Source organism: Salvelinus fontinalis, chromosome 18 (genome assembly GCF_029448725.1).
Source record: "Salvelinus fontinalis isolate EN_2023a chromosome 18, ASM2944872v1, whole genome shotgun sequence".
Classification (NCBI taxonomy): Eukaryota; Metazoa; Chordata; class Actinopteri; order Salmoniformes; family Salmonidae; genus Salvelinus; species Salvelinus fontinalis.
In genome coordinates, this window is record NC_074682.1 from 19,867,071 (window position 1) to 19,887,585 (window position 20,515).

At 43.4% G+C, this 20,515-nt stretch overlaps 1 protein-coding gene across 2 annotated transcripts in view; it reads right to left on the minus strand.

Moving 5' to 3' along the window:
- The window catches only part of LOC129815123 (receptor-type tyrosine-protein phosphatase gamma-like), a 305,416-nt gene that overhangs the window by 192,265 nt on the left and 92,636 nt on the right, over nt 1-20,515 (minus strand). The window lies entirely within an intron of this gene.

Below are 20,515 nucleotides of genomic sequence, written 5' to 3' on the forward strand. Positions count from 1 at the left end.
CCAGATTGACTGACCTTAATTTCTTAAAGTAATGATGGCCTGTCGATTCTCTTTGCTTCTTTGAGCTGTTTTTGCCATAATATGGACTATCTTCTGTATACCAACCCTACCTAGTGTCACAGCCGTTGTAAGGAGGAGAACAAGGCGCAGTGTGGTATGCGTATATTCTTATATATTTTAACAAATGAACACTGAACAAACTAACAAAATAACAAAATGAACCGTGAAGCTATATGGATAGTGCAGACAGGCAACTAAACATAGAACAAGAACCCACAAACGCCAAAGGGCAAATGGCTACCTAAATATGATCCCCAATCAGAGACAACGATAAACAGCTGCCTCTGATTGGGAACCATATCAGGCCACCATAGACATACAAATCACCTAGACCTACAACAACCCTTGACATACAAAACCCCTAGACAATACAAAAACTAACGTACCCACCCTAGTCACACCCTAACCCAACCAAAATATAAAGAAAACAGAGATATCTCAGGTCAGGGCGTGACACCTAGTCACAACACAACTGATTGGCTCAAACGCATTAAGAAGGAAAGAAAGTCCACAAATGAATGTTTAACAAGGCACACCTGTTAATTTAAATGCATTCCGGGTGACTATCTCATGAAGCTGATTGAGAGAATGCCAAGATTGTGCAAAGCTGTCATCAAGGCAAAGGGTAGCTACTTTGAAGAATCTCAAATCGTGTCACGCTCGTCGTTTGGAATGGACCAAGGAGCAGCGTGGTGGGCGTACATTTGTTGTAATTTTGCAAATGTCGCCAACAATAATACAACAAAAACGACGTGAAGCTCCGTAAGGCTATACGTGCACAAACGAAGATAACTACCCACACCTACCAAAAGGAAAAAAGGCTGCCTAAGTATGATTCCCAATCCGAGACAACGATAGACAGCTGTCCCTGATTGAGAACCCTACCCGGCCAAAACATAGAAACAAACAACTTAGAATGCCCACCCCAAATCACACCCTGACCTAACCAAATAGAGAAATAAAACGTGTCTCTAAGGTCAGGGCGTGACAAATCTCAAATATATTTTGATTTGTTTAACAAATGGAAATATATAATGTCGGGGACCGTCGGGGTGTAGTAGAGATCTACTTTCCAGCAACCCTTTTCCTGTTCCAGAACACAGCACAACACCACAGGTGTTCTAATGTAGTGGATGGAGAGAGTGTCTGTGCAAGCATAAAAAAAACGTCTCTACTCACAGCCACTCTGCAGAGGGAAAGAGAGGGGAAGAGACACAGGAAGTATCCCAGTATGCAGTTGGCCAGCTGATAAAAGGTGTCCTCGGAGAGTGCATTCCCTGCCTTGTCACCTGGGCTGTCATAGCCACTCGGAGTGGTCATTAATCAAGCCGTACACACCTGCTGTCACCCCCCCTCCTCTCTCATTCACTTAGCCCGGATAACAGAGCCATGAACAACCCACAATAGTTTTTTCCTCCCATGCTGTTTCTCCTCTCTTTCACACACAAACTCCATCTTTCTCCCTGTCGCTGTCTGAAGCACGTACACACACCGGCAAAGACCACAGACATCTCTCTGAGGCTTTTAGCAGGCAACGCCACACTTCCTAAAAGCTCCTCTCATCCCATCACAGGTTGGCCGGCTGAAAGGTTGCCAATCACTGTGAGTCTCATTAGCAAGGAATGCTACAAACAGATAAACAGACACACACACACACACACACACACACACACACACACACACACACACACACACACACACACACACACACACACACACACATTATATATAATAAACTGAAGCTTCATCACAAATTCTCAAAAAGGAAACAAATATTATTACCTGTTGTAATAAATAATAAAACAGCAAGACCAGAGAACATGGAAAGAAAATAAAGAAAACAATCACTAGCAAGTGAAATACAGGCCTATCAAATAGGCAAAGTCTGTGAATAGAACGTAGTAAATAAATAAACATGTACAGCCACCCAGCCAGAACCAGAGGAGGCTGGTGGGAGGAGCTATAGGAGAACAGGCTCATTGTAATAGCTGGAATGGAATAAATGGAATGGTATCAAACATATGGAAACCACGTTTGACTTCATTCCATGTATTCCATTCCAGCCAATACAATGAGCCCGTTCTCCTATAGCTTCTCCCGCCAACCTTGACTGCTCAGAAGATCCATACAGGCTAACAGCAATCAGCAAATTCATACAGGCTAACAGCAGGTGGCCAGTTCCACAGCCATGATGATGGTGACAGGAGGGAGTCAGACACTATTTCCTCAGAAGCTCTCTTTCCTCAGACATCAGACCACAAATGAGAGTATTTGAACCACTCACCATTTACTTTATCTACATGGGACGACATAGTAAGTATATTTTTCAAATAGTGAAGAAATGGTGAGTATTTCCAACCAGGTTTGTCCTCTGGGTGCTTTGCTGACCTCTAACCCAACAACAGACATCTGGGGGAAATACACGCTCCCCTTGCTACTCTATGGACTCCAACAGGGACAGTCTGAATTGATCTCCAGCACATGCCTCAGGTGACGGATAGCTGGTGCAGAGATCACAGGTAGACAATGGCCCCCACCCCCCTGGCGCACACACACCCATTCAGAGCTTTAACAAACAGATTATCTCTCCGGAGACCAAGCACCAATCGATTACAGAGCCTTAAAAAGATAGAGTTGTGGGGATTTGAAAGAGAGAGAGAGAGAGAGAGAGAGAGAGAGAGAGAGAGAGAGAGAGAGAGAGAGAGAGAGAGAGAGAGAGAGAGAGAGAGAGAGAGAGAGAGAGAGAGAGAGAGAGAGAGAGAGAGAGAGAGAGAGAGAGAGAGAGAGAGAGAGAGAGAGAGAGAGAGAGAGAGAGAGAGAGAGAGGTAGATAGAAAGGCAGAGCGTGAGAGAGGTAGATAGAAAGGCAGAGCGTGAGAGAGGTAGATAGAAAGGCAGACAGAAAGAGGGAGATAGATAGATAGAAAGGCAGACAGAAAGAGGGAGATAGATAGATAGATAGAAAGGCAGACAGAAAGAGGGTGATAGATAGATAGATAGAAAGGCAGACAGAAAGAGGGTGATAGATAGATAGATAGAAAGGCAGACAGAAAGAGGGTGATAGATAGATAGATAGATAGAAAGGCAGACAGAAAGAGGGTGATAGATAGATAGATAGAAAGGCAGACAGAAAGAGGGTGATAGATAGATAGATAGAAAGGCAGACAGAAAGAGGGAGATAGATAGATAGATAGACAGATAGACAGAAAGAGGGAGATAGAAAGGCAGAGAGAGATTAGACCCAACCAAATCATGAGAAAACAAAAAGATAATTACTTGATACATTGGAAAGAATTAACAAAAAAACAGAGCAAACTAGAATGCTATTTGGCCCTAAACAGAGAGTACACAATGGCAGAATACCTGACCACGGTGACTGACCCAAACCTAAGGAAAGCTTTGACAATGTACAGACGCAGTGAGCATAGCCTTGCTATTGAGAAAGGCAGACCATAGGCAGACCTGGCTCTCAAGAGAAGACAGGCTATGTGCACACTGCCCACAAAATTAGGTGGAAACTGAGCTGCACTTCCTAACCTCCTGCCAAATGTATGACCATATTAGAGACACATATTTCCCTTAGATGACACAGATCCACAAAGAATTCGAAAACAAACCCGATTTTGCTAAACTTCCATATCTATTGGGTGAAATACCACAATGTGCCATCACAGCAGCAAGATGTGTGACCTGTTCCCACAAGAAAAGGGCAACCAGTGAACAACAAACACCATTGTAAATACAACCCATATGTATGTTTATTTATTTTCCCGTTTACTTTAACCATTTGCACATAGGTACAACACTGTATATATACATAATATGACATTTGTAATGTCTTTATTCTTTTGGAACTTCTGTGAGTGTAATGTTTACTGTTCATTTTTATTGTTTATTTCACTTTTGTATATTATCTACTTCACTTGCTTTGGCAATGTTAACATATGTTTCCCATGCCAATAAAGCCCCTTGAATTGAAAGCCAGAGAGACAGATAGATAGAAAGGCAGAAAGAGAGGCAGATAGATAGAAAGGCAGAGAGAGAGGCAGATAGATAGAAAGCCAGATAGACAGATAGATACAAAGGCAGAGAGAGAGAGACAGATAGATAGCCTGTCAGAGATAGAGAGAAATAGAAAGCCAGAGAGAGAGATAGATAGAAAGGCAGAGAGAGAGACAGATAGATAGCCTGGCAGAGATAGAGAGAAATAGAAAGCCAGAGGGAGAGATATATAGAAAGGCAGAGATAGAGACAGATAGATAGCCTGGCAGAGATAGAGAGAAATAGAAAGCCAGAGAGAGAGATAGATAGAAAGGCAGAGATAGAGACAGATAGATAAAGCCAGATAGAGATAGATAGAAAGGCAGAGAGAGGGGCAGATAGATAGAAAGCCAGAGAGACAGATAGATACAAAGGCAGAGAGAGATCATCACAGCAGCAAGATTTGTGACCTGTTGCCACAAGAAAAGGGCAACCAGTGAAGAACAAACACCACTGTAAATACAACCCATATTTATGCTTATTTATTTTCCCTTGTGTGCTTTAACCATTTGTACATTGTTACAACACTGTATATATATAATATGACATTTGTAATGTCTTTATTGTTTTGAAACTTCTGTATGTGTAATGTTTACTGTTAATTTTTATTGTTTATTTCACTTTTGTATATTATCTACCTTACTTGCTTTGGCAATGTTAACACATGTTTCCCATGCCAATAAAGCCACTTGAATTGAATTGAATTGAATTGAGAGAGAGAGATAGACTGGCAGAGATAGAGAGAAATGGAAAGCCAGAGAGAGAGATAGATAGAAAGGCAGAGTGAGAGAGACAGATGGATAGAAAGCCAGAGAGATAGAAAGATACAAAGGCAGAGAGAGAGAGAGAGAGAGAGAGAGAGAGAGACAGACTGGCAGAGATAGAGAAATAGAAAGCCAGAGAGAGAGATAGATAGAAAGGCAGAGTGAGGGAGACAGATGAATAGAAAGGCAGAGAGAGAGACAGATGGATAAAGCCAGAGAGATAGAAAGCAAGAGAGACAAATAGACAGAAAGTCAGAGAGAGAGACAGATGGATAAAGCCAGAGAGATAGAAAGCAAGAGAGATAGATAGATAGAAAGGCAGATCAAGAGAGACAGATGGATAGAAAGGCAGAGAGAGAAAGATAGTGAGAGAAGGGCAGAGTGGTGGGGCTGTGTTGGTTTAGAGGCTGAATTGTGTTTCTTTTCACCTGAATCAAAAACCTCTCAGATCAGTCAGTATACAGACACACAACAAATTGTCACATGGTTATTCTAACCCGGCAACATTACATCAGCTTGTGAAATAAATGTTTAATTACATTTCTTGTTGTTGTTGTTGTTTCTCTGTAATACTACTAGCCACCTAGCAATGTTATGAAGTTGGCTTTAGCTAGCCCAGGTTCCCTATCTCCCAACCTCAAAACTGCAGTATCTACCGAGAAGCCATTTCAGGCTATCAATCAAGTTAGAGTAGCTAGCTTATATCTTAGATGGCATGCCTGCTGGCAAGGCTGGTAGACTTTAAAAAAGCAAGCAATAACTATATGTATTGAATAAGACTCAGATTCCTTTCAATATTTTACTCAGATTTGAGCAAAAATGTAGAGAAGCATATTTTGTTTCTTAGAAAAAAAAGAACCACGAGTCAGGACAGCTCAAGAGGTATGCTTATTTTTTTAAATAGAATGAACCATAATTCTCCAACTTATGGTCGGACCTAGCCCCCCTCCGCACCACCCCCCAGCCATCCTCACCTACTTTGTACCCCCTCAGATTTGTTGCATGCATGATGCCCCTTTCCACAGCCTGTGTGACCTCTGACCTGTCACGATCAGCCTGTTTATTTAGAGCCCAGGCCATTTAACGGCCGACTAACTCTCTGCCTCTCCCTCAATTATTCAGCAGCCTGGATGTGTGTATGTTTGTGTGTGTGTGTGCGTGGTCCATCTCTCTGTTGCCCCTCGTGGAAGATGGAGGCTGATGAGAGGGCAGTGGGGGCCACAGGAGGACCAGAGAGCAGGTTTTTAGCTTCCAGGCACAAACACCAATTAGTCTGGATGTGAATGTGGTGCTCCACTCTCTACTGGATTGTTGTAGCCAAGCCAGCTGCTCCATCCAGACCTCAGCCCTGTCCCAGACCAGTCCCAGGCTAGACATACCTTCCACTACCAGCACAGCCAAACCAAATGCCCAGTAGATACAAAGGCATGTTAGGTAGCGAGTAGATTAGTCTGGAGGTAAGGTGAGGCGAACAGACAGAGGGAGTGAAGAGGTAAGAAGTGTGTGTGTGTATGTCTCAACCAGAAGGCCCACATCCTGGCAGTTTGTGAAAGTGAAATTCAGATAAAGCCTGAATTTATAATGTTACTTCCACCCAGATGTCCTAAGCCCCAGGACACATTAATGAGTAAATGTCACTGTTTTCATCTCTTTTCTCATTGCTCTTTGACTCCACTGTTCAAAGGCTGAGAAGCCCCTTGTATGCCCTTTTATGAAATCAATACTTTCCGCTGCCCACCTAATAAAAGTCCTATAAAAGCGGAATGAAGATTGACGGTACGCACGCACGCACACACACACACACACACACACACACACACACACACACACACACACACACACACACACACACACACACACACACACACACACACACACACACACACACACACACACACACACACACACACACACACACACACACACACACACACAGACACACACAGGACTAGGCTGACTCTTTACTTTCAACATGGGTCATTATCTTAATTAATTTGTCAGTCTATTTGCTGACCCAAGAGAAAGGCATGCTAAAATACCCCCTTCTCTTCTCCTCCCTATTCCTCTCCGCTCGTATCTCTGTCCTTTCCTCTTCTCTCCTCACCTCATCTCTCTCCTTTACTCCCATTTCCTCATGTCACCTCACTTCTCATATTTCTCCTCCCTTCCCGGCCATTCCTTTCTTTTCTATATTTGTCTCTCTTCATCTCATTTCACCACTTCCCCCTTCACTCCTCTATCCTCATGTCCTCTCCCCTCTCCAGTGACCAGCCTGCTCTGGTCTAATCCTCCAGAGGGTCCTACAGTACTAGGAGAGCTGGTCTCTGTGGCCCCTCTGTGCCTCTGACAGAACTCTCCTCTGGGGCCTAGCTGCGCCTTATACTACCCACCACCATAACCCAGACACCAGCTGGTCTGGGCCAGTCTTATGCCGTCACCCAGAAGAAATACATCTGTTTCCAGTTCAAAGAGGAAAAGAGGGATAAAGAGAGAGTAATACAAATGCAGTAATTGTTGAGAATGCATTCATGAGAACGAATCAAAACATGCAGGAGAAGAAAGAGGTTTAAGATAAGCTTGTCCCTGAACCCTGGTTGGTAGTATTGATTGGATAGAATAGTGCCCAGAGAAAAAACAGAAAGGGAAGAGAACGTAAGACATAATAACAAGATGTCAACAGCTTAAAGCTCTACAGAATACTGTGTAGATATGTCGCCAGGGATGAATAGAGTGAACATGTACTGTATGTATTATTGTGTGTGTTATTGTGTTGTTGTGCATTAAATGTTTATCTGTTGCTTGCAGAATAGATGCTTGTTAGTTTGTTCCCATTCATGTGACATTACCTTCTCTTTATTCAGGCAAACCATGAAATCAGCCCAACCACAGAAGGTCATATGAATCTTTCCACATCATCAGCCAATATTGTTTACAATTTTCAATTGAATGTTTTCCCAGAACATCTCCACATACTTGACAAAAGCCTGCAAAAATGTGCAGTAAACAGATAGGAACAAGGCCAAGCAAAAATAGAGACGTGTTTCACTGACTCCGGGCAAACTATGGATTGGCTCTGGTTGTGTGTGGAGAGAGGGTAAGAAAAGCAGGGTTCTAATATAGCAGCCGCAGCATGAGGCCCTGCTTCAATATAGGCTCAACGGCAGGAGAGATCAGTCCCAGCCAGGTACCTTTAAGCAACCTGCCTCCATCACCACTCCAGGGGGGGGGGGTGAATTAGGGAAAGACAGCTCGTGTCTGTGTTTCTGGAAGAGTGGAATGTATGGTGGTATGTTAGAGGATGTGTAAGTGAAACTCCATGCTTTGGATCAGGGCCACTGCCAAAAGTGTGTTTGAGTGTGTGCATCAGAGTACAGTGTGCATATCTCTGTATGTGTATGTGTGTGTCTCTAGGGTCACCTCTGGGTCCCATTGAGGAGGAGCTCTGTCCATGTGATTTATGGCTCTGGTAGCTCCAGCAGGCAGGGCCTATTTTCCCAGAGGTCTTTGCACAGTGGCTAAAATAACATAGTTCTCCTCCTCACGCCATCCTGTTTCCTTTCTTCTCTAGATGAGGGTGGAGCCCTGCCAAACCAGCCCCTGATCCTTCTACCTCTCTTCCCTTTCCTTCTCCCTTTTCCTTCCCCCATCTCTCTCTCTCTACCCCTTCCCTCAAGCCTCTGTTGCCCTCTTAGCTTTAATAGAGCACTGTTCCCTCTGTCTGCAGACTGACCTCTCCACCCTCTCAATTTCTCTCAAGGACCTCCACACTTTCCAACCATTCCCATTAAAAACTCCTTGAACCAGACCTGTTGCAATATCTTCTTTATAAAGTCCTAAATAGAGTTTTTGTCCAATTCCATTTTCCATTCGTTGAATGCTTTTTCTTCCCACAAAGATCGATAAGGGGGAATAGACCATGAAAAGGGAATACGTGTTGAGAAACTTTATCTAGCGGTAGAAGTAAAAATAACATGCAAGGAGGAGCCATTTGACTCAATATCCACACAGAACATTCCTTGAAAAAACAGAACAAAAAAAATCTCTCCACACTTTCAACCAATCAGATCACTTCTCTTTTCTTCTTCTGTTGCCGTGACAAATGTTTCTCCTGACTGAAGCCACAGCTTGGATATCTGGTCCTCAACTAGCCTAGCCGTATTAATTACCGTTATTAAGCAATTCATTAGCAGATGAGAGAAAGATAATGCCAACCTGTATTTACTGGGAATAGCCAGGAGGGTGGACGTGCGGAGCGTGACGGATATCAGCCAAGCGCAGAAGTGACATTAACCTTTTGATTAGCAGAGTAATAGGCAGATGGTCGGACTGGCGCATCCGTTCTCCAAGTGGAGGAAGAGAAAAAAAAAAAAAGATAATGATGCCACCGGCGGGATGAATGTCTATCAGTGTTCGATGACATCATCCCTATGCTCCTTCCAGTTACGCAGTCATCTGTGGAACTGGATTAGTCTTGTTATCCGCCCCGCTTTCCCTCTACAAGACAGAGCCCATATGCAAAAGATTATTCCAGCTGTTTTGTCACTCATTACAAATTGCATAATTTAAAAAGATTGACAAGTATCTGACAACAAAAAGGAAAAGTCATGAACTATCGTTGGTTCTCATGGGATTTCTTTCAGTCATCAGGGGAGGCTCATCTAGTCAAGCCCAGTCAAAAATGAATCATCGTTTGCAGATTCGATTGAAAAATTCTATTTGATTGAAACAATTCAATAAACAATCAGTGTGTCACTGTGAGAGAGCCAAAAACAGCTCTGCAATGTGTGCAATGTGAATCTTCAAGATGCAAAGAAGTCCTGGGAAATCACTTGAGAATAATTCCAGAGTTGTGCCCATCAACTGTTCATCACAACAGACCACTCCATCAGCCTGGCCACTTTACATAACTGGATCTCTTCATGCATAATGCAGCAGCCGTACCGTACTCCCCATCTCAAACCACAGATGCAGACTGACACTTGATGATGCGGGCAACCGGGTACCAACCAAGGCACCAAACAGAGCTGCCGTGTACAAAAGAGTTTACCCAGAGCGACCACATAGTAAAAGAAGGCTTCGGCCTGATGCCGTTGACGCCAAATTAACGGTGTATTGTACCATAACCACTGAGTAGTTAGTTAAAATGGACATGCTCTCTTTCAAACAAAATGTATTTTAGATAAAAACCTGGTAATAGAAGCAAAGCTGGCAATAGTCTAGTACTAGATTAGTGTCCTCTCTATGGACAGAGACGGTCTCTGAGTACCTGGTGTCCCAGTAATGAAGCATAGAGCCCATTCATCACACCCCTACCAACCCCCCTGCACCCCCTGTGTGCACCCATCACCCGCCCTTGTCGCCAATTATGCCATGCTTTCCATGCAATTTAAATACATTAGCAGGCTCCACGCATATTCAGAGGATGCTGATGAGCCCTGTGGTCTATTCCTGGGGCAATGGTGATATCACGCCCATTATGCTTTAATAATGCAAATTGTATCCTCATTTAAGGGCTTGAGCTGGAACCACCTGCCACCCAGCTCTCGGGGGAACACTCTACTACTGCTGGAGCACAGGAGGCTGGTGAGAGGAGAACGGTTCACAATAATGGCTGGGATGGAGTGAATGGAATGGTATCAAACTCATGGAAACCACATGTTTGATATGTTTGATACTATTCCATTAATTCTGTTTCAGAAATTACAATGAGCCCATCCTCCCCAATTAAGGTACCATCAGCCACCTCTGTGCTGGAGATATGGAGGACCAGAGAGGTTTCTCTCTCTCTCGCTTTCTCTCGCTCTCTAACAGAGCTCTCTTTCCTTACTCTTACTCTTTCCCTTTATCCTTCGTTACTCTCTCTACCTTCTCATCTATTCTCCCACCCCTTTCTCCCTTTCCACACTCTCTCTCCCTGCTCCCTCCCCCTGTCCTCCTCTGTCCCTCTATATGTGTCCCAGACACCGTTGCTAACTCTGGTTGCGCTCTTGACAATACAATTTTAGCCAACAAGGTGTTCTTTAGTGACGCCAATTAGGCCGTGTGCAGATTAAGCATCACAATAGAGCGCTTAGGGAGAAAGCAATAGGTTTACTCTCTAAACATGCCCGCTGCTTTGGAATAAGGACAGAAATCAATAGGCACTCGTGTAATTCACTTCACAGCAGATAACTGCAGTGGGGAGGGCTGGGTAATGAGACGATAGCCAATGAGACTGGCAGAATGGCCCTTGTGTGCTGAGACCCATAAGGAGCGTGTGAATCATATACTGTAGCAACAGATCACGAAGGCAGAAGAGTGAGTGTTTTAGAGTGCTGAGGACTAGAGAGTTATCATAACCATGGAGGGCAGGGGATGGACACAGAAGGAGGTGGGGGAAGGAAGGAGAGAAGGTGCTATTATTCCCTGTTCACTGTTCGTAAGACATAATAGCCCACGGTAGCCTTTTCTATCCATGTAGGCTTCTTCATATTCCAATACTAACCTGATCACCCTCTCTCTGTTACCCTGCTGTGATGGAATTTGACCAAAAACCTAAGTGAGGAATTCACCACTACAGCTATTCTGTTGGATTTTCACGTGATTCATACAGTATGGCAGTAAGACTGTGTGTATGGGTGTGGTAAGGGAGTATTAAAAAAGGCGCCTCTCTTCTCTCAACTCCTTAACCTAAGACGTTTCTGGAATAATCAATGTCCAACTCTCTGATGACATCATTTTTACTTCCAGCTGCTCCCAGAGCCAATCGATTGCGCAAGTATTCGGGAAGCAAGATTGAAGAATAATTTCCACACGGATTTTCAATTATAAACTGCTAAACATCTGCAATAAAGAGGGTGGCGGGGAGGCAGTGTGATCCATCACCATAGCGATCGTGTAGATGGGAGTGATAACACGGGAACAGCCGTCAGGGAAGAGGAATGCCCCTCCAGCTGCCTGCCTCTCGCTCTCTCACACACACGACTAGGATCAATCAACTGAGAAAAATTCACCCCCACCCAACAAACGTACACCTCTCTCTCTCTCTCTCTTAGTCTCTCTCTCTCTCTCTCTTAGTCTCTCTCTTAGTCTCTCTCTCGCTTAGTCTCAGTCTCTCTCTCAGTCTCTCTCTTAGTATCTCTCTCTCTCTCTTAGTCTCTCTCTCTCTCTCTCTCTCTCTCTCTCTCTCTCTCTCTCTCTCTCTCTCTCATCACTCTCATTTTCTCCCTGTTTACCAGCCTCTCACTCAATAAATCCATCCTCCATATCTCTCTCGCTCTCTTTTTCTATATTCTCCCTCTTCCCCTCTCCCTCTCTTCTTGGTAACAGCCATGTCGTGATCCTTCGCATTCTTAAAGTAAACATTTACACTCTCTTTTTCTCTCTCTGAACCACTTTACCTCCTCTTCCCGCCATCATTGTGCTTTGTTTGCCCATGTCTGTCCTGAGCCTCCTGTCTCTCAGCTCTGTGTGCTCCATAGACTTCACAGTGTCCCGTGCACCTGTGTGGCGCATATTAAATACCATGTAAGCCAATAAGCCAGAGGAATGTGTTTTCAGTAGGAGAGTAATCTGCCACAAGCCTTTGCAGGAGATGTACTCCTGTATGTATGTGGAAGTGTTTTCTTTTAAATGTATATTGAATGGCTACATGAGCTGCTTTGCCACTTAATGTAGCCTATTCGTTACCCTTCCTGGTTTTCCATACTGATGAAGATGGGCAGCACAAGCAGCCAATGACATTCCAGCTCCTCTGGTGCAATGTGTGTTCAGCCAATAGAAGACAAGACATTCGTTAGCCAGAGTACCACAATGCTATTGGTTGAAATGTCATGATGATTTCCTACCTTGTATCAATACTTCAAATATATGAGATGACAGTTCATAAAAATGCTAATTAATAGAGTTAAGGTAAGAGCAAATATGGAAAAATGGCCACAAACCAATCCAGCCATTTGAGCCAGGAGTGGTGAGATGATGACACAGTGTGGTAATTGAATCCTTGCCCAGTGAGATCAGAGGGCTGAAAATCCTAATTCCACACTGGATTAGCTCAGTGGGGATTGAGTTAATTTGATCCACATGCAGAGGAACAGTATGAGCAGGAGAGATAATCCCAGATCCTATGCACACCAATGGGTGGTGAACCCCACCAAGCATCTGGCAACAGAGCTGAAGCAGGAGCAACCTGTCGCTGTGTGTATGGTTATGCTGTAACGGATTGTGTGGTATGTGTGTTCTAAACACAACTACACGCACGCACGCACGCACGCACGCACGCACGCACGCACGCACGCACGCACGCACGCACGCACGCACACACACACACACACACACACACACACACACACACACACACACACACAGTCTGCCCCCCTCCCTTGTGTGTTGGCCATCTGAGGATCATTGATTAATTAATAGTGAGTGATTTCTCATCTTTAGGACCTTTAATTACACAGGGCCCAGCGCACAAGGACAGGGGGGTCGTGGTCGTGCCGATGCACTTCATCACACACGCCACGGGAACACATGTGTGTGCGTGTGTGTCAGGCCCTGTCAGCCAGCATAACATTAGCCCACTGCCTGTCTGGATCGCAGCCTGGATCCCACCAGTACACACTGGGGGGACCACACACTCCTGCTCAGAATACAGCCTTGTCTCAACACCTCCAGGTCAGAACATCATGGGACAACAAAGAACCCTACTGTACACTACATGTTAGGGTATAATTAGATGCAGTCCTTAACAGAGCGTCCTTCACTGTAAAACACCAAACTGCCATTCCAATACTAACGTGTCCCTCCCACAATGCCATCTGTTATGACTCAGGCACTGGGAGGCACGTGGCTCATTGATTCCCTATCAGATACACTCATGAGTGTATGGACTAGCAGCCACTGCTCTGAGCCCCACCATGACACAGCAAAACAGCCTGCTGCGCTGTACATTGCAGGCTAAACACTTCTCCTTGGCTGGAGCAAAGACCCTGCTACAGTACACACACTCCCTTGCTACTTCGGCCTAATGACGGTCTATTTTAAGCATACTGTAGGTTAACCGAGAGAGCGTCTAAACATAGTAGCATCAGAATTAGAATTTAGTATGGGTATGTCTTGTTCTTCTTCCTGTTCTTAATGGGGATTCTGTATGTGACGGATCTGAATTAGACGCTGGGGTTTCCAGAGGGCTATTTCTGCTTCTGGGGAGGGAAAGAAAGCAGTTCGAAGGCAGCTGAAAGGCACAGCAGTGTAGAGGACCCTGTCCAGGCTGTGTTCAGCTGCATTACCACCATCCATCAACCCTCAAGGAAAAGACGGAGAAAAAACCCTGTCGATACAACATTTAGCTTAGCAATCACAAGTTACTAATTTATTTACATTCCTAATATATTTACTTTTTTCGTTGGGGGTGATAAATCGCAGGTGGCCCGGGAAAGGGATTTGATGATTTAGGGCCCAATTCGAGCCCCAAAATTGGTTTCTGCCAGCCTAATACATCATACGGAATTAAAAGGTGATTGTGGTGTGAGGTGAACCTGGGCCGGGGAGCGATGGAGGTAGCTCAGCCACACTGACACATCACTCACACCGGCCCCACTCAGACAGAGACGGATGGGGCCCCGAGCCAGTGTAAATTGCTGATCTGATCATTAGATGATAACAAAGATGAATCAAGATAAGGATGGAGAAAGAGTGGGAGAAAGAGAGAGCGACAGAGAAAGAGAAAGAGAGAAGAGATCGAGAGAGGGAGAAAGAGGGAGATTGGGTTTCTACTAAGCTAACATATAGCAATGTTTTAAGATGGTCATACCTTGGATCATTTTGCTATTCAATTTAGAATTGTAGGACCCTTGTAGTTATATAAAACATTTAAATCTTTATTATTTGTGTCACGACTTCTGCCGAGGTCGGTTCCTCTCCTTGTTCGGGCGGTGTTCTGCGGTCGACGTCACCGGTATTCTAGCCATCGCCGATCCATTTTTCATGTTCCATTTGTTTTATCTTGTTTTCACACTCACCTGGTTTCAATTCCCTAATTACATGTTGTATATGTTCCCTCTGTTTCCCCCGTTGTCCTTGTCGGGAATTGCTTATTGTAAGTACGTGTGCTATGTGTGACTGATGCACTATGGGTTTTGTGCCCATGTGTTTGTTGTTTTTGTATGCCGGTAGTTATGTTTATTAAACGTCTCTGGCTATCTACCAAGTTCTGCTCTCCTGCGTTTGACTTCCCTGCCACCAGTTACGCACCCCTTACAATTTGAGGAAATATTGAATTTGGCCTCGCTGTTAGCCTATAGAAACACATTAAATAACAGTTGTACATGACAAAACAGATAAATCAAAAGAAAGTATGTTTTGAAGTGTCTGTCCTATATCTGTTTTTGTTGTTTTCTACCCATATACCCATACTTTTTTGGGTCAGAAAACAATTTCAATACTTACAACTAGAGGTCGACTGATTATGATTTTTCAACGCCGATACCGATACCGATTATTGGAGGACCAAAAAAAGCCGATACCGATTAATCGGACAATTTTTAAAAATGTATTTGTAATAATGACAATTACAACAATACTGAATGAACACTTATTTAAACTTAATATAATACATCAATAAATTCAATTTAGCCTAAATAATGAAACATGTTCAATTTGGTATAAATAATGCAGAAACAAAGTGTTGGAGAAGAAAGTAAAAGTGCAATATGTGCCATGTAAGAAAGCTAACGTTTAAGTTCCTTGCTCAGAACATGAGAACATATGAAAGCTGGTGGTTCCTTTTAACACGAGTCTTCAATATTCCCAGGTAAGAAGTTTTAGGTTGAAGTTATTATAGGAATTATAGGACTATTTCACTCTATACCATTTGTATTTCATTAACCTTTGACTATTGGATGTTCTCATAGGCACTTTAGTATTGCCAGTGTAACAGTATAGCTTCCCTTCCTCTTCTCGCTCCTACCTGGGCTCGAACCAGGAACACAACGACAACAGCCACCCTCGAAGCAGCGTTACCCATCGCTCCACAAAAGCCGCGGCTCTTGCAGAGCAAGGGGAACAACCACTCCAAGTCTCAGAGCGAGTGACGTTTGAAACGCTATTAGTGCGCACCCCGCTAACTAGCTTGCCATTTCACATCGGTTACACGAGCCTAATCTCGGGAGTTGATAGTCTTGAAGTCATAAACAGCTGCTGGCAAATGCACAAAAGTGCTGTTTGAATTAATGCTTACAAACCTGCTGGTGCCTACCATCGCTCAGTCAGACTGCTCTATCAAATCATAGACTTAGTTATAACATGATAACACACAGAAATACGAGCCTTAGGTCATTAATATGGTCGAATACGGAAACTATCATCTCGAAAACAAGACGTTTATTCTTTCAGTGAAATACGGAACCGTTCCGTATTTTATCTAACGGGTGGCATCCCTAAGTCTAAATATTCCTGTTACATTGCACAACCTTCAATGTTATGTCATAATTACGTAAAATTCTGGCAAATTAGGGGGCCCAAACTGTTGCATATACCCTGACCTCTGCGTGCAATGAACACAAGAGAAGTGACACAATTTCAGCTGGATAATATTGCCTGCTAATCTGGATTTCATTTAGCAAAATATGCAGGTTTAAAAATATATACTTCTGTGTATTGATTTTAAGAAAGGCATTGATGTTTATGGTTAGGTGCACATTGGCGCAACGATTCGCACCGCATCGATTATATGCAACGCAGGACACGCTAGATTAACTAGTAATATCATCAACCATGTGTAGTTAACTAGTGATTATGATTGATTGATTGATTGTTTTTTATAAGATAAGTTTAATGCTAGCTAGCAACTTACCTTGGCTTACTGCATTCGTGTAACAGGCAGTCTCCTCGTGGAGTGCAATGAGAGACAGGTGGTTAGAGCGTTGGACTAGTTAACTGTAAGGTTGCAAGATTGAATCTCCCGAGCTGACAAGGTAAAAATCTGTCATTCTGCCCCTGAACAAGGCAGTTAACCCACCGTTCCTAGGCCGTCATTGAAAATAATAATGTGTTCTTAACTGACTTGCCTAGTTAAATAAAGATTAAATAAAGGTGTAAAAAAAAAGGGTATCGGCCAAATCGGTGTCCAAAAATACCGGCCATTCCGATTAATCGGTTGACCTCTACTTACAAAATTAATAATAATTAGTGTGGAAAGTTGTGCATGTCCGTGGCAAATTAAACTGAAGTTGGAGGGGAGGAACGGGGAGGCGATCAGAGCTTGGGTTGACCTTAGACAGCCTTAGGGTCCGCACACAAACACACAGCGTGGTTATGAGTGATGTTCTACTGGGACTCTCATCATTGCTAGCGTCTCAGACGTTGAGTATGGCTGTAAATCGCAGGCTGAAGCAGGCAGGGGTCAGGGTGACAGTGTGTGGCACGGGAGGGACGGGTCATCTCTACCTTACAGAGGGCTCCTGTCAACGCCTGAGTAAGGTTGCCACCTTACATTGCCCGGTGTCCAGGACAAGTGAAAAACACAACTGTTTTAGTGCTTTAAGAATGCACTCATTGAAACAACTCTCCAATGTATTAGGCCTCTCTATCACCACCAACGGCTATAGGGCACTCATGAGTGGATACGAATAGAAACATACTTACTGAATAGAATGGAACACTGGGGAATGTAGCTCAACTTCTATAAGAGTCCCTTCAGTACAAACTCCAAAAGGAAGACAAATGACTGAGTAACTGTCTGACAACACATCCAAAGAGAGCTTGTATGACTTTATCTGCCCCCCTGCTGCATAGCCTGAATAGGTTACAGAGAGCAACAGCAACTAGCAGTGAAGAGGGACCAGAGTAATCTGTATAGATTAGCACTCCTGAGTCCCATGAGCTTCCCTCAGATACAAGGTCAAAGTGAGAAGAGCTCCATATAGTTGCAGCCCAGCACAACTCACAAACAAATGCAAAATACAGCACACAAAAGACAAACACACACACCTCACACCAGAACATCCAACATACAAAAGACACACACACACCGCACACCGCAACATCCAACACACACACACCTCACACTGCAACATCCAACACACAAAAGACACACACACACACACCTCACACCGCAACATCCAACACACAAAAGACAAACACACACACCTCACACCGCAACATCCAACACACAAAAGACACGCACAAACCTCACACTGCAACATCCAACACACAAAAGAGACACACACACCTTACACTGCAACATACAATGTCCTTTATTAATATGTATATTTAAAATCATCACTATGATTGTAGATGACATCTAATCTATAATTCACACTGGTGCCAACAGGGGTATTAAAAAAGTGTGTGTGTCCGTGCACCGGTGCAGATGAGTGGGCGGAACTATCAAAGTATTTGTCCTTGCCAAACCACACTGAAAATTACAATGTAATGGAAAACGTCAATAAGAACATTGAATACAGGATCAATCTGGGTGTCTCAGGCCTATGCTACGCCTCCTTTTTCAATTCATTTGAATGGCATTTCCTTTCTCTCTCTCTCCGGTAATTACCATAAGGCTTTAGGAGACTAATGACATCTCTAAACTCGCCTGGACCTGAGCAGCATTTTAAACTACTGCAGGTATGAATGAGTCTCTCTGCCTCGTGTACCGTATCCCTGGGTACTTTGACAAACCCATGGTATGATTTTAAATAGAGTTAATATTTCTTTAAAAAAATTAAAATATATTTTAAACTTTTTAGGTAAAAACCTGCAGTCAACTTGTGCACTTGGTTACAAAATAAAGCAGATTACATTTTTAATTTTACCTGTTAAATTATTTTTCATTATGAAGCTTGACTGGTAGTTCCCTAAAACAGCTGAGCCAGTCACAAGTTGTTTGTTTACAAGTGCACAACAACAAGAGACCGGAGCCTCATGAGTCACTCTCACTGTTGAGCAGCATGCGCCAGGTGATTTAGTAACACTTGTATGGAATTCACAAGTACATATTTGCCATCTACAGTTGAAGTCGGAAGATTACATACACTTAGGTTGGAGTCATTAAAACTCGTTTTTCAACCACTCCACAAATTTCTTGTTAACAAACTATAGTTTTGTAAGTCAGTTAGGACATCTACTTTGTGCATGAAACAAGTAATTTTTCCAACAATTGTTTACAGACAGATTATTTCACTTAGAACTCACTGTATCACAATTCCAGTGGGTCAGAAGTTAACATACACTAAGTTGACTGTGCCTGTAAACGGCTAGGAAAACTCCAGAAAATGATGTCGTGGCTTTAAAAGCTTCTGATAGGCCAATTGACATCATTTGAGTCAGTTGGAGTTGTACCTGTGGATGTATTTCAAGGCCTACCTTCAGACTCAGTGCCTCTTTGCTTGACATCATGGGAAAATCAAAATAAATCAGCCAAGACCTCAGCAAAAAAATTGGAGACCTCCACAAGTCTGGTTCATCCTTGGGAGCATTTTCCAAACGCCTGAAGGTACCACGTTCATCTGTACAAATAATAGCACGCAAGTATAAACACCAATGGACCACGCAGCTGTCATACCGCTCAGGAAGGAGATGCGTTCTGTCTCCTAGAAATGAGCCTACTTTGGTGCGAAAAGTGCAAATCAATCCCAGAACAACAGCAAAGGACCTTGTTAAGATGCTGGAGGAAACAGGTACAAAAGTATCTATAACCACAGTAAAACGAGTCCTATATCTACATAACCTGAAAGGCCGCTCAGCAAGGAATAAGCCACTGCTCCAAAACTGCCATAAAAATGCCATTGTTAAGTTTGGAGGAAAAAGGGGGAGGCTTGCAAGCCAAAGAACACCATCCCAGCCATGAAGCACGGGGGTGGCAGCATCATGTTGTGGGGGTGTTTTGCTGCAGGAGGGACTGGTGCACTTCACAAAATAGACAACATCATGAGGACGGAAAATTAGGTGGATATATTGAAGCAACATCTCAAGACGTCAGTCAGGAAGTTAAAGCTTCGCAAAGGGTCTTCCAAATGGACAATGACCCCAAGCATACTTCAAAACTTGTGGCAAAATGTCTTAACTTCTTGCAACTATAGGGGGTGCTGTTTCAAATTAGCATAATTGTCTCTACAGATTAAACTGCCTAGTACTCAATTCTTGCTCGTACAATATGCATATTATTGTTATTATTGGATAGAAAACACTCTCTAGTTTCTATAGCCGTTTGAATTATGTCTCTGAGTGAAACATAACTCATTCTACAGCACTTTTCCTCCCAGTGTGTGAGATTTAGACATCTTGGCCTCTGGTTCCAGATCAGTTTAAAAGTCTCTGTTAATCCTATGAGATACAAACACTGCCCACGCCTTCCTCTAGATGTCAGTAAGTGGTGACAATTTGAATGGAGTCGATTGCGCAATCATTGGCTCTATTTTTATTTATTTATTTTATTTTACCGTTATTTTACCAGGTAAGTTGACTGAGAACACGTTCTCATTTGCAGCAACGACCTGGGGAATAGTTACAGGGGAGAGGAGGGGGATGAATGAGCCAATTGTAAACTGGGGATTATTAGGTGACCATGATGGTTTGAGGGCCAGATTGGGAACTTAGCCAGGACACCGGGGTTAACACCCCTACTCTTACAATAAGTGCCATGGGATCTTTAATGACCTCAGAGAGTCAGGACAC